The sequence below is a fragment of the Bufo gargarizans genome, chromosome 4 (genome assembly GCF_014858855.1).
Source record: "Bufo gargarizans isolate SCDJY-AF-19 chromosome 4, ASM1485885v1, whole genome shotgun sequence".
Lineage (NCBI taxonomy): Eukaryota > Metazoa > Chordata > Amphibia > Anura > Bufonidae > Bufo > Bufo gargarizans.
This window is the reverse complement of record NC_058083.1, coordinates 171,569,943-171,583,863: the sequence shown is the minus strand read 5'-3', so window position 1 is coordinate 171,583,863 and position 13,921 is coordinate 171,569,943. Positions and strand designations below refer to the sequence as shown.

Here is a 13,921-nt window from a genome sequence, read left to right as displayed (position 1 = left end):
ATACTGTAGTACACAGAACCCATACACTGCATATCTTACTATGGTGTACAGATTCTGTATACACTGTATTGAGAAGCACTACAGAAAGGCCCCAACCATGTGGGCAGGTTGGCACAAAAACAAAGTTAAATAAAATATTTAAAGTATTTTTTTTCCCCCATTTGAAAAATAAAATAAAAAATATATAACGCAATGCAATCTGCAGACAGCATGTGATAAAGAAGGAGGAGGTAAGCAGTTTCATATATAGCTGTGTGGGAAGAGTCCGATACCCCTAACCCCTGACGAAGCCGCATCGCAGCGAAACATGTCGGATGGGGACTAGTGGTAGGCGCAACTTGATTTTAGGCAGTTGTTAGTGCTTCAATAGGTGCTTGAACAAGTGTACATGGTTGATAGGAATACGAGCAATACACTATACAGTCCTGGATGTTTGTGAGCGTTGTGGTAATAGTGGCAGTGGAAAGTGACACGCAGGGTCACGTGAATAGGAGATAGGATTATACAGTTCTGACCTGGGCCCAGGTCTAAGTGTTCCCCAAATAGGGTCACATCTCCGTCCTGTGTATCCAAACTGCACACTCAAAACTACAATACTCCACCCTCCTCCATCCTTTTCTTCTCTCTTGCCTCAACTGTTACATTGTGAGGGAAATAGTATGAATTGGCAACCTAGTACATCCCAGCACTATCACCTGATATCTGTTCATCTATAACCATATTTTAAATGATCAAATAAAGTTTAATTTTTTAATCTTTACATAGTAGTACCCCTACAGGGATTTTCGGTCTAGTGACCGGTGGTTTAAGGACAGGCAGGAGCACTGCAGGTGACTGCGCTCCGCTGCTAGGTCTGGCTTAGCAGTACGAGGTCCAGCAATAGCTGCAGTGTGCTGACCACAGCACATACTGTAGTACACAGAACCCATACACTGCCTACCTTACTATGGTGTACACATTCTGTATACACTGTATTGAGAAGCACTACAGAAAGGCCCCAACCAAGTGGGCAGGTTGACACAAAAACAAAAAGTTAAATAAAATATTAAAAATATTTTTTTCCCCCATTTGAAAAAATAAAATAATAAAAATAGGAAAAAATATATAATGCAATGCAATCTGCAGACAGCATGTGATAAAGCAGGAGGAGCTAAGCAGTCTCATATATAGCTGTGTGGGAAGAGTCTGTAAAACATGTTACATTTATTTATTTTTCTGAACTTAAAACCTCCTCTGTGTACAACTATCAGTGACTGACCGCTATCTCTGTACAATATACATACTGACAGAGTTAGTGTTCGGTCAGTTATTTCCATCAGTGATTTTGAGCCAAACCCAAGAGTGGGTCCATACACAGAACAGGTGCAGATGTTTCTCCTATACCTTATCTATGTGGGGGGCCTCCAAACCTGGTTTTGGCTCACAATCACTGACATGTGAATAAAGCCTGTATTACACTGCCTGATTTTTCAGCAGCTAAGCCGCCGACTACCCAATTAACAAACACACACTTAATCATCAGGCAACCCAAAACTTTCGACATGTTAAAAAAGTTATAATTTGCAGATAGACACCACGATCTGCCACCGGCAACCCACTATACAGAATGGGGACGAGCGATGGCATAACAAATCGCTCCTCCCAATGCTGCGGAGGAGATCGCTGCATGTGATAGCAGAAGTCTCCTCCACCAGCGAGTAGGCAACGCTTCTATGACAACAATCGTCTGCCACATAGGGCTAAGTAATACAGCTTTAAGGCTTTACACAGGGAATGAATCACTGGTAACACTTCCTCCTGTACATCTGAGGTCAGAAAGAGCAGAGATATGAATTAATAAGTTACAAGCTTTTCCCACAAAACTATATAATCGATCGGCTCCGCTCCGCCAGCTCTATAACATCATTGCCTCTGTATAGGGATGAACACGTCAAGGGGTCTTAAGGTCTGAACAGGAAAATAATGTCTAAAATGTGTGTAGATACAGCTCTCAGCTGGCAATACATCCAAGAAACACAGTTGAACAACACAGCCATCCAACGTCTCCAACTCCAAACCCAGTTTAGCAGTGCAGGCAAACTCCTTTCAAAAGTGAGAAGAGTGACGAGAGAGGCAGGCGCCAGTGGTTTATCTCCTGGGAACAAAAGCTCAGGCAAGTTCCAACATGTCCTCCCAGTTTCCTCCAATGGTATTTTACTGTCAGGCTGCCCATAAACACATCAGATTATCTGCCAAGCCCATCTAAAGGAGACCTTTGTGGTATGTACATGGACAGCTTTAGCTGCACATTCTGAATGACCTCGAACAAGATATAGGTTGGTACTAAAGGGAATCGTCACCTTTCATTGTGTCATTTTTAGGTCCAAAATATTGTGGTTTATACCATATGTGCACGTGTACATCTTCTCCATTTGGACCCTCCCTTCTGACCCATTTTCACCATGTAAACCAATCACTCTGGATTGCTTACATCCTGTAGGTAGCACTTCCTGTTGTATTCATCCAAACCCATGATGCACTTCTTTCTCTGCCACATCGGAGCCCCGCCCCTAACGCCTAGCTAGCTTATAGCTCCTCCCCGCCCATGGAGATACAAAAGAGCTGCAAGGACACGGAAGACGTGAGCAATAAGGGTAAAAGAAATACATCACAAAATGACATCTAGATAAAAAATATGAGACGCACAGGAGTGAATGAAACCACAGAGGGAGGTGCTCACAGTAAAAAGGATTCGCCCCTCCTCTGAAGTAATTGAACAGTGAGATAGAAAATACTGGGCACTCTCTCTGTAGGTAGAACCATGCGATTGAAGAAATATGCCAATATACAATTGATAGATTTATTGACATATAGGAATAACCATACACATACACATATACGAATAAATATGTGTAGGCTGCTACACAGCCCTGAATATTGGAGGCTTTAGATAAAACACAGCATCAGCTCCACCGAGCCCCCAGCCAAAGTTTGGAAGTGGCGTCCGAGATCCCCAAGGACCAAGCCAAGTAATTGTTGATGCTGTAGAAGACCGGAGTATCCTTTAAGTAACGAGGACCTGGCACGCTGACTCACTAAGAACGCTGCCTAATTAAGATCGCAGCACGAGGATACTGAGTATCGTGACTGCAGACAGAATCCAGCATGGAAGCAGGTAAACTACAGGCTCGGAGGACACCGGCTCTTCAGTAATACGGACCGGTGCCCAGAGCCATACAGACCGGTGACAGAAACAACCTGGGAGCAAGTTTTCTTCACACACAGTGAACCGGAACTTCAGCAGTGGAAGACTGTAACAGCAACTATCGAACAGTGAGTAAGAGCGGGACGCCGCTTTAAACACTCATTGCGAAGTGGACATTCAGAGACTCAGTAACTTTGTACCTAGTAGCGGATCCAAATCCTTTAATCAAGTGAATACTGGAGATTTAGTAAGCTCCCAACAACAATCTAACAGCTCCTATAATATCAAAGTTATTAATTGCGATCTAACTGGTTTTAGCCGCAGAATGAATATTATTATATTGTTGCACTGATTTATCCACCGTTTATCCACCATTTTAGATATTCTTAAACCTCAATTTATCAATTTTAGGTCGTCCCATTATTAGATGTATGCGCTCTATTGTGGGGATATTTTTATTTGTATATGTGTATAAGTATGGTTATTCCTATATGTTAATAAATCTATCAATTGTATATTGGCATATTTCTTCAATCGCATGGTTCTACCTACAGAGTGCCCAGTATTTTCTCTCTCACAAAATGACATCTACCTTCATACAGGATTTACGTTCAAGGATGTTGATGCAACCTAGAAAACCCATTTAAAAGGGTCCCACCCCATCGACAAATCGCATTAGTGTGGGTCCTACCTCTAGCTTATATCTCCAGAACAAGCCCCCAAAGCTAAGGACACCCCACTGCATATGCGCTGCTTACGGTTTCCAAAATAGCCGAGCAACTGTGCTCAGCTACTTCTCTGAAATCCCAGAGCAGTGAATGGAGAGCAAACCGCGCAAGAGAGCTCGCCACCACAAGAATTTATTTTTATTTTATTGCACAGGCAAAAACTGCACATTTTAAGTGGCTCCGAAATGCGCTTGTCAGCCATGTTATACACTTCTCAACACTGAACTTGCAACACCAGGAAGGAAAAAAAGTTGTGGAATTATGGAAACAGCAGTATTATTAGACACGTTAATCATATGCAAATGATTTTAAAAAAAATCTCGATTTATTCCGTATAGAGTATGAACGCCACACAGAAATGTGTAATTACACACCGTGGCATGCTCTCAATGAGGTTTATTAATGCTTTTATGAGGAATTTTCTGCCATGTTGAGTGCACTTGAACACACAAACCATCAAGAGCCACAGCTGGCAGCTCCCTTTGCAATTGCTAACCAACAACATCCCAGGTGCCCTCTACGGGAGACACTGTTGGCTATGGTAGCATGTTTAGGCCATGCAAAAATCCTGCCTGCCGTTAATTCTTCCTGGGCACTGGAGAAATAGCTGTACCACTGGCTCCACCACCAAATCAACGTAATACTGAGCCGTTAGTGTACTTGAAATGAAGACTAGGGGAGTCTGGCATCAGATCAGTGGACCATCAGTACCTGGATGTCAGGCTCGTAGCCCAACGTCATGCAGTGGTTAGTGTGGATACTGTTTGGGGCCCTAGGCTTAGGATGCTACGTCCAATTTTACTTGTAGCACAGAATGGGGTCGTCACTGTTTTGCCAACCTCTAGGACACATGATTATGAACAGTGCCAACACCTCGGTCTAGACATCTAGCGCTCTGCCGAAGTGATAAAACCGAGGCCTGTCGGTTCTAGGATTCTGCTTCATGTGGCAAAAAAACCCTTGCTTTCAGTCAGCCTTTGCTGCCCCTCCCACATGTCAGAGATTGGAGCTAGGTGCTTGAGTATTTGATCATCTGCAGATCTTAGTGACACATACTACTTCTTTGATTTGCATAACCTTACAGGTAGTCCTTCCTGGTGCTGTAAGGTCAACATTGAGGACTGTATGTGTGTTAGTAGAGAGCATGCAACCAAAAACCTCATTGCTAAACTGCAGCAATTTGCTGAAAAAGCTGTGAACCCAACCCACAGGTTTTCTCACAAATGCTAAATCTTGAATCTACATAACCAAAAGCCATTTCATCAGAAGAAAAAGCAAGACAATTTCCATATGACATATGTAATTTTGAAACTTGAATTGCTCATGAAAGGGGGGGGGGGGGGGGAAGGGGAGAGAAGAATGTAAGTTTTTACCTCATGCAGCGGTCTATAGGAAGTGCCAGGATAAAACAGGAGCAGGCCACAAATCCTGTCAAAACACAACAGAAAGATCCACTTTTAGAAATGTCATTATACGTACACTGAACAATCCTGACCGGGGGAAAAACAAAAACCAAGGACCACAATGCTAAAAACAAACTCCCTCCATCAACGTCATTCTGACAACGCTCCGCTGCTTCTATACTGGCCCGGTCCAACACACCAATTCAGTCAGGAAAGTCTTGTTCAGCCAGTCACTGGCCTTAATGGTAACCTACCTCAGCTAGACAACAGCCGGGCAGCTCAACCTGCGGCTCTCCAGCTGTTGCAAAACTACAACTCCCATCATTCCCAGACAGCCTACAGAAGGCATGCTGGGAGTTGTAGTTCTACAGCAGCTGGAGAGCCGCAGGTTGAGCATCCCTGGTATAGCTTTTCCCGAATGTCAAGCCAGGACCAAAAAAAGCAGCAGGACCAGCAGTGTCAGAATGACAGCGAATAAATGGAGGTCATGATGGCGGCAGGTGACAAGTGAGCATCTGTGGTCACGTGCTGCTCTGGTACAAGTCACCACTGAGGCCAGTGGATGGCTGCAGCCGTCACTTTTAGTCCTCCAGAGACTGGAACAAAAGGGAAGTGAAGAGCAGCATTACACGGATGGATTTTATTTTTATTTTTTTAAACAGTGTCCAGCCACTCAATGATTTATTCATTTTTTTGGTGGGGGGGTGCAAAGATAATCCCTTTAAAATGTCAGTTTGACAGATTGCGTGATTTATATATTGATGGTCTATCTTTGACACAGACCATCAATAAGCAACTGGCGGTGAAGGGGACCCAACACCCCACTGAACAGCTGAAATGGAAACCTCTGCCCATTGTGTAGTAGATTGAGCTTGATATGGCAGAGTGGAAATAACTCCAACTACACAGGCAGAGCTGCTCCACAACTGCTGATCAACCCCCAACCACCTATCCTCAGGACAGGCCATCAATATTAAAGGGCTTTTCCAGGATTTTTCTTACTGATGTCCTATCCTTAGGACTGGTTATCAATATCAGATGGGCAAGGGTTTCGGCACCCAGCACCCCCCCAATCAGCTGGTAATTACATCTGCATACATACAGCTAAGATGCCAACGGTGTGCAGGTAAAGGCCTATTGCACACGACCAGTGCTCCAGACTAAAGTTCCATTCACACGTCCGTAATAATGGGTCCGCATCCGTTACGCAAATTGCGGAACGGGTGTGGACCCATTCATTCTCCATGGGGACGGAATGGATGCGGACAGCACACAGTGTGCTGTCTGCATCCTCTTTTCCGGAGGGCGCCGACGATCTTCCGGTCCACGGCTCCAGAAAAAAAAAAGAACATGTCCTATTCTTGTACGCAATTGCGGACAAGAATAGGCATTTCTATGGGGTCAATCCGCAATACACTACGGACGTGTGAATGGACCCTAAAATACCTAGGAGCCATTGGCTACTGAACTGAAAAAGTAGTCGCATATATATATATATATATATATATATATATATATATATATATATACATACATACATATATACACACATCCACACACACATCTATACTGTATACTCCATGTAGCCTGCTGCAACACCATATATTATACATATATAGCCTGTAATACACTGTATATATGTATCCTGTAATACATTGGAGATTATATAGGGCACTATCTACAGCAGGGAGCTATGGAGCCATCAGATCTTAGGCACTGTACAGGGCCCTATATAATCTCCAATGTATTACAGGAGCCTATACTATCCCATTCTTGTGTACAGGGAGGAGGAGCCTCTGTTCGTCCTCGGCCTCTCCAGAACCAACAGACCCAATCAGAGCAGTCACTACAATGAACGCGCAGCGTACCCCCAGCACAACACCTACCCGCCCGTCTCACACACAGCTACAGCAGCAGGACGCAGGCGATGCTGTCACACAGCCAACTAGGGGTTAACCACGGCAGGTCAAGGTCACATGACTAATACACGCCTCCTTTCACAGTAAGGGTCACGGCCTCTTAAAAGGGCCAGACTCGGCTCGTGCTGATGATACTGCGGCACATCTAAGGAGCCCCGCAACGGCGATCATTGCTGCAGAGCGGCTCCTGATGTGAATGATCCTGTCTCCCATGATTGAACTGCAGAGTTGCAGCGGTGGGTCTAGTAGTCGCAAACAGCAACAAGATTAAAAAGTTCTGTTGCCATTTGTAAATTCTAAGTCGCATTGGCGACCATTTTGGTCGCCATCTGGAGCACTGACGACTATGTATTTTGCGGTCTGCAAAAAACATGGATGACATCCGTGTGCATTCCATACTTTGCGGAACGGAACAGCTGGCCCCTTATAGAACAGTACTATCCTTGTCCGTAATGCGGACAATAAGAGGACATGTTCTATTTTTTTGCAGAACGGAAACGGAATGCACAAGGAGTAACTTCAGTTTTTTGCGGACCCACTGAAATAATAGTTCTGCATACGGTCTGCACAAAAAAAAAAAAAAGGACAGGCACGGAAAGAAAATACGTGTGTGTGCAATAGGCCAAACAATTAAGAAAAGGCAGCACTTACACAAGCGCAGCTGATCGGCGGGGGTGCCGGACAGCCATCGATCAGATACTGCCGATAGGTCAATAGTAAAATTTCATAAAAACCCTTTAAAATACTGGACAACCTCTCTAAGGCTCCTTTCACACCTGCGTTCAGGTGTCCGCTCGTGAGCTCCGTTTGAAGGGGCTCACAAGTGGCCCTGAACGCAGCCGTCTGGCCCTAATGAATTCTCAGTGGAGGCGGATCCACTGAGAATGCATCCGTCTGCCAGCGCTCAGCCTCCGCTCCACTCAGTGAGCGGACACCTGAACGCTGCAAGCAGCGTTCGGGTGTCCGCCTGGCCGTGCGGAGGCGAGCGGATCCGTTCCGACTTATAATGGAAGTCAATGGGGACGGATCCGCTTGAAGATGACACCATATGGCTCAATCTTCAAGCGGATCCGTCCCCCATTGACTTTCAATGTAAAGTCTGAACGGATCCGTCTGAGGCTACTTTCACACTTAGAAATTTTTCTAAGTTATAATGCAGACGGATCCGTTCTGAACGGATGCAAACGTCTGCATTATAGGAGCAGATCCGTCTGATGAAACATCAGACGGACCCGCTCCGAACGCTAGTGTGAAAGTAGCCTAAATAGCAAAATGGCAGCAACATGCTTCCTTCTAAATTGGTTGGATGCAAAGACCAAGATGATCCAGAAATCCTCCTTCTGGGGACACATCAATAGAAGAGATGACGGCCGCGTCCACACGAGTGCAGCCACCTGCTTGTATTTATCAGCTATGTTTTGACCCAGGCAGGGGTCTGTCTAAAGAATGTGTTGGGGGTGCTATCGGCATGGACACTGACCAACACTATTAGGCCCCTTTCACACGGGCGAGTATTCCGCGCGGATGCGCGATTTGAACGCATGGCACCCGCACTGAATCCGGACCCATTCATTTCTATGGGGCTGTGCACATGAGCGTTGTTTCTCACGCATCACTTGTGCGTTGCGTGAAAATCGCAGCATGCTCCTCTGTGCGTTTTCCACGCAATGCAGGGCCCATAGAAATGAATAGGGTTGCGTGAAAATCGCAAGCATCCGCAAGCAAGTGCGGATGCGGTGTGATTTTCACGCACAGTTGCTAGGAGACGATCGGGATGGAGACCTGATCATTATTATTTTCCATTATACCATGGTTATAAGGGAAAATAATAGCATTCTGAATACAGAATGCATAGTAAAATAGCGCTGGAGGGGTTAAAAAAATAAATAAAAATAATTTAACTCCCCTTAATCCACTTGATCGCGCTGCCCGGCATCTCCTTCTGTCTTCATCTTAGCTGTGTGCAGGAACAGGACCTGTGGTGACGGCACTCCGGTCATCACATGATCTTTTACCATGGTGATGGATCATGTGATGACCGGAGTGACGTCACCACAGGTCCTGTTCCGTTTGGTTTGTCTTTTTGCGGATCGCAAATGGAAACTGAAGCATGGCATAATACTGTATACAGTAATTACATAGAAAAATTGGGCTGGGCATAAAATTTTCAATAGATGGTTCCACAAAAACAGAATGGAAACGCATTCCATATCCGTTCCGTTTATTTTACAGCACCAGTGACTTGAATGGAGCCACAGAACGTGATTTGCGGGCAATAATAGGACATGTTCTATCTTTAAACGGAAATGGAACGCATATGGACTACATTCCTTTTTTTGTGGACCTATTGAAATGAATAGTTCCGTATATAGTCAATGGGGTCTGGCAGTATCCAGCAAGGCCAGATCTGGTGAAGCTACCCTTAGAAGGTCATGAAAACATTACCAAATGGGCGTCACCATTGCCCTTGATAAAGGAGTGTGTCCCAGCAGTCTACAAGCTCCGGTTAGACACTGTCAGACTGCAGTGACATCCCCCCCCCCCTCAGTGGTATCGCCCAGTTGTCAATTTACTGATAAACTTCAAGATGTCCCGGAACGGCCTACAATTCTTTAGGAGCGGCGGTGGGTCCTCTATACGGACGCCTTCACACACGGCAGATATTGTTGCAGACATTTCCACTCATCTGAAGGCGGTTTGAAGAAATCCATGTGCCTGCTGTGACAAAGTCTGGTGTGTGTGAGGGCACCCGATAGATGCCTCTCCCCTACCTTACAAATCCTGTCATGAAAGCTGAGATCCTCCACAATGAGCCGACATCTGACGTTACACCGCCTAATGGGCAGATCACATGTCCCTGCAGACACAGCGTGGGGATCAGAGCCTTTCACTGCTCCCTGCGGCTGAGGACGGTCAGATCACACCTGTAAACAATGACACCTGGACAGGAGGAAATGCCGCAGTCACAATGACTCCCAGCCCGGGCAGGGGTCACGTGTGAACACCACGCTACAAGTAAGAAAGGCCACCCTCCGGGCCCCGGCACGTACTTGGCGCGGTGATGGAGGAACCACGTGTGCGCCACACTCCGGTCACATGCCCCTTTTCACTGCCCCCAAGACAGCAGCAGGCGGTGAGCCGGTCATACGGTCGCAAACCGGTGAGGAGAGGAAAAAAATAAAAGGGGGCTAGGGGGGAGGGTATTCCAACCCCCCCTTAAAGAGTTCAACAACAACCGCCTGTGGGACGCGTCGCACTTCCGGGTTAGGTGGTGTCGCTCCGCGAAGTGACGTCAAAGGCCACTTCCGTTACTTTAAAAAAAAAAAAAAAACTGCAACCTGGATCTCGAGGATACCGGAAATGAAGCGCTGACGTAAGGACGCAGCGTGAAGAGCGGGGCAGGGCTGGACGTGAGGGCGGTCGGCGCCTTGATGCGCGCGCGCACACACAATAGTTCTTCCCACGTGACCCCGGCACAACAGCTCGCCAGTGTACAGCTGTGTGTGGAGCAGGCGGGCAGCAGCGCCACAGTCATTACACAGTGCCCTCAATGAACCCGCCCAAACCACCCCTCCCTCATCCACACAGCTTCCTTTCCACCAACTAGTCTGGATACTGACCACCCTTCGCCACTATTCAATGCCATTTTTGGGTGGTCACCTCCAAAGAGGTTCACCTGTGGGTGACAGTGCTGGCTCAAAAAAAAAATAGATGAAAAACCACAGCACTCCCAGTCTTGAATCCAATTTTGTGTTTATTAACACCCAAAAAAATAGCTATTTTAGCTTTTTTTTTCTCTGTGTTAATAAACACAAAATTGGATACAAGACTTGGAGTGCTGCGGTTTTTCATCTATTTTTTGGGCTACCAAGGGGGCCTTCAGGTCGGGGCCTGGCACTGCGAGCACCTCTCAGGGGCTTATCAAACATGGTGGATGGCGATGGAGGAGCAGTTGCTCTTAGCAGCCATCATACTGTAGCAGCAGACCCTCCCTCAAGGCGCTCTGAAAAAGGTAACCGTTGATATAGGCAACGGCTTCTATAGGTTATGTTTGATAGAAAAAATATGATTTTCTCTCAATTCTTCTCTCCCCTGACATCTGTAGAGTGGAGAGCTTGCCATACACATTAACCCTTTCCCTTGTCAAGGGCGAATCTCATACGCCCTGGCAGGGTGGCAATTCAGTAGCAAAAGATGTACTTCCTTGCTACTGAAGGCTGGTCTCAAGCCAGGTCTTGTTTTAAAGAGATCTCAGCTTAAAGGGGTTCTTCACTTTCATTTAACTGATGATCTATCCTCTGGATAGATCATCAGCTTCTGATCGGCGGGGGTCCGACACCCGGGACCCCCGCCGATCAGCTGTTTGAGAAGGCAGCGGCGCGGCCTTCTCACTGTTTACCGCCGGGCCGCCCGCCCACTGACGTCACAACTTGTATCAACTAGAGTGGGTGCGGCTAAGCTCTGTTCACTCGAATGGAGCTTAGCCGCGCCCACTGTAGTTGATACAAGTCGTGACATCAGTGGGCTGGCGGCCCGGCGGTAAACAGTGAGAAGGCCGCGGCGCTGCTGGAGCGCCGCTGCCTTCTCAAACAGCTGATCGGCGGGGGTCCCGGGTGTCAGACCCCGGCCGATCAGAAGCTGATGATCTATCCAGAGGATAGATCATCAGTTAAATGAAAGTGAAGAACCCCTTTAAGGCCTCATGCACACGACCGTTGTTGTGTTCCGTTCCGCAAAATGGGGTTCCGTTGTTCCGTGATTTGTTGCCGTGTGTCTTCCTTTATTTTTGGAGGCCCACCAGACAAAAAGGAAAGTAAAAAAATAAATAAAAATCTAAGACAGGTTTGCCATGCAAATGATAGAAAAAAAAACGGACGCGAATGACAATCTTGTGTGCCTCCGTGTTTTTTAGCGGTCCCATTGACTTGAATGGGTCAGCGAACCGTTTTCCGCTAAAATAATAGGACAGGTTATATTTTTTTGACGGACTGGAACCACGGACACGGATGACAAACGGTGCATTAGCCGAGTTTTCAACGGACCCATTGAAAGTCAATGGGTCCGCAGAAAATCCCGAAAAACAGAACAACGGACACTGAATAAAACAACGGTCGTGTGCATGAAGCCAATGACGCCGTGCGCTCCTGCTCTGAACAGGAATCCAGCCCGGCATACCACAGACCGCTGGCCGTGTGCATTCGGCCTTAAAGAGGACCTTTCACTTGTATAAACGATGTGATCTGAGTATGCTGCCATATAGAGCGGCGCCCGGGGATCTCACTGCACTTACTATTATCCCCGGGCGCCGCTCCGTTCTCCCGTTATAGGCTCCGGTACCTTTGCTCCTTAAGTTATAGTAGGCGGGTCTTCCCTTGTCCTGTGGGCATCTCCTTCTCCTAGGCTGCAGCGCTGGCCAATCGCAGCGCACAGCTCACAGCCTGGGAGTTTTTTTTCTCCCCGGGGGTAATAGTAAGTGCAGTGAGATCCCCAGGCGCCGCTCTATATGGCAGCATACTCAGTTCACATAGTTTATACAAGTTAAAGGTCCTCTTTAAGTGAATTGATTTCGGATTGCTGTATCTGATCCCAATTCTTTTAAAAAAAAGGAGGTAAAGAATACGGGCTCCGTCCTAATGTAAACGCATTACCTCCGCGGAGGCCTTTCCGAGGTTTCAGCAAATATCACAATACTTACTTTGTCTTGCCTCTATCACGTCACTTCATTTGTTCGCATAAATTACTGCATCAAAGCACGAAGCGGAACTCTGCTTTGTTAATGAGGCTCAAAGCAGAGTTCAGCTTAGTATTTTGATACAGTAATTTCTGTGAATAAACAAATTGACGTGATAGAGGCGAAAAAGTAAGGCTACATGCACAAGACTGTCTGTGTTTTGGAGTCTGCAAATTGCGGATCCGCAAAAAAAAAAAAAAAAACGGATGACGTCTGTATGCCATTTCTTTTGGGCGGAACCATTGTATATGCCTATCATTGTCCGCAAAACGGACAAGAATAGAACATGCTCTTTTTTCTTTGTGAAATGGAACAACGGACGCGGAAAACAAACGGTTGACTATCCGCATTTTCTTACAGCTCCATATAAATGAATGGGTTCGCATCCTATCCGCAAAAAATAACAAAATACGTTCGTGTGCAGGAGGCCTAAGTCTCGCGATACTTGCTGAAACTTCGGAAAGACCTCCGCAGAAGTAATGCATTTTACAGTAGGACGGAGCCCATAATCTTAACTTACGGTAGTTTTTAAAAGCATTAGGTTCAGATACAGAAATTTTAACCTAATTCGCTCAACCCTAGTCACCAGTATCTGATCAGTGGGGGTCTGGCACCCAGGACCCCGGCCAATCCGCTGTTTCAGAAGGCAGCAGCGCTCACAGTAGTGCCACAGCCTTCTCACAGCTTTCCCTAGCCCAGTGATGACACAGTCATTGGTCTCGTGGCCTTATAGAAGTGAATGGGGCTGAGCACGATACCAAGCGCTTTGATTGGTGAGCAGAGAGGTGCCTTCCAAAACAGCTGATGTGTCGGACCCCCACTGATCAGATACTGATGACCTAGTTTGAGGATAGCAATCAAAACACAGTCACGGCAGCAGCTCCAGTCCCATCTTTATCGCATGTAGGAATGTGTATACAACAGCAGCAGCAGCGTTTCACCTACATAGTAGCTAA

The 13,921-nt window shown here is 46.4% G+C and overlaps 1 protein-coding gene across 4 annotated transcripts in view; it reads right to left on the bottom strand.

The window, feature by feature from the left end:
• TBL1XR1 (TBL1X receptor 1) overlaps positions 1–13,921 on the bottom strand; it is a 106,754-nt gene that overhangs the window by 47,384 nt on the left and 45,449 nt on the right. For 2 of the 4 annotated variants that reach the window (XM_044291985.1, XM_044291987.1), the window contains exon 2: positions 5,286–5,340. The exons of 1 other annotated variant lie outside the window; for it this stretch is intronic. The gene's annotated coding sequence lies outside the window, so the exon portion shown is untranslated. Of the gene's footprint in view, positions 1–5,285; positions 5,341–10,284; positions 10,526–13,921 lie in introns of those variants that run through there. One more of the 4 variants, XM_044291986.1, reaches the window with a different exon arrangement.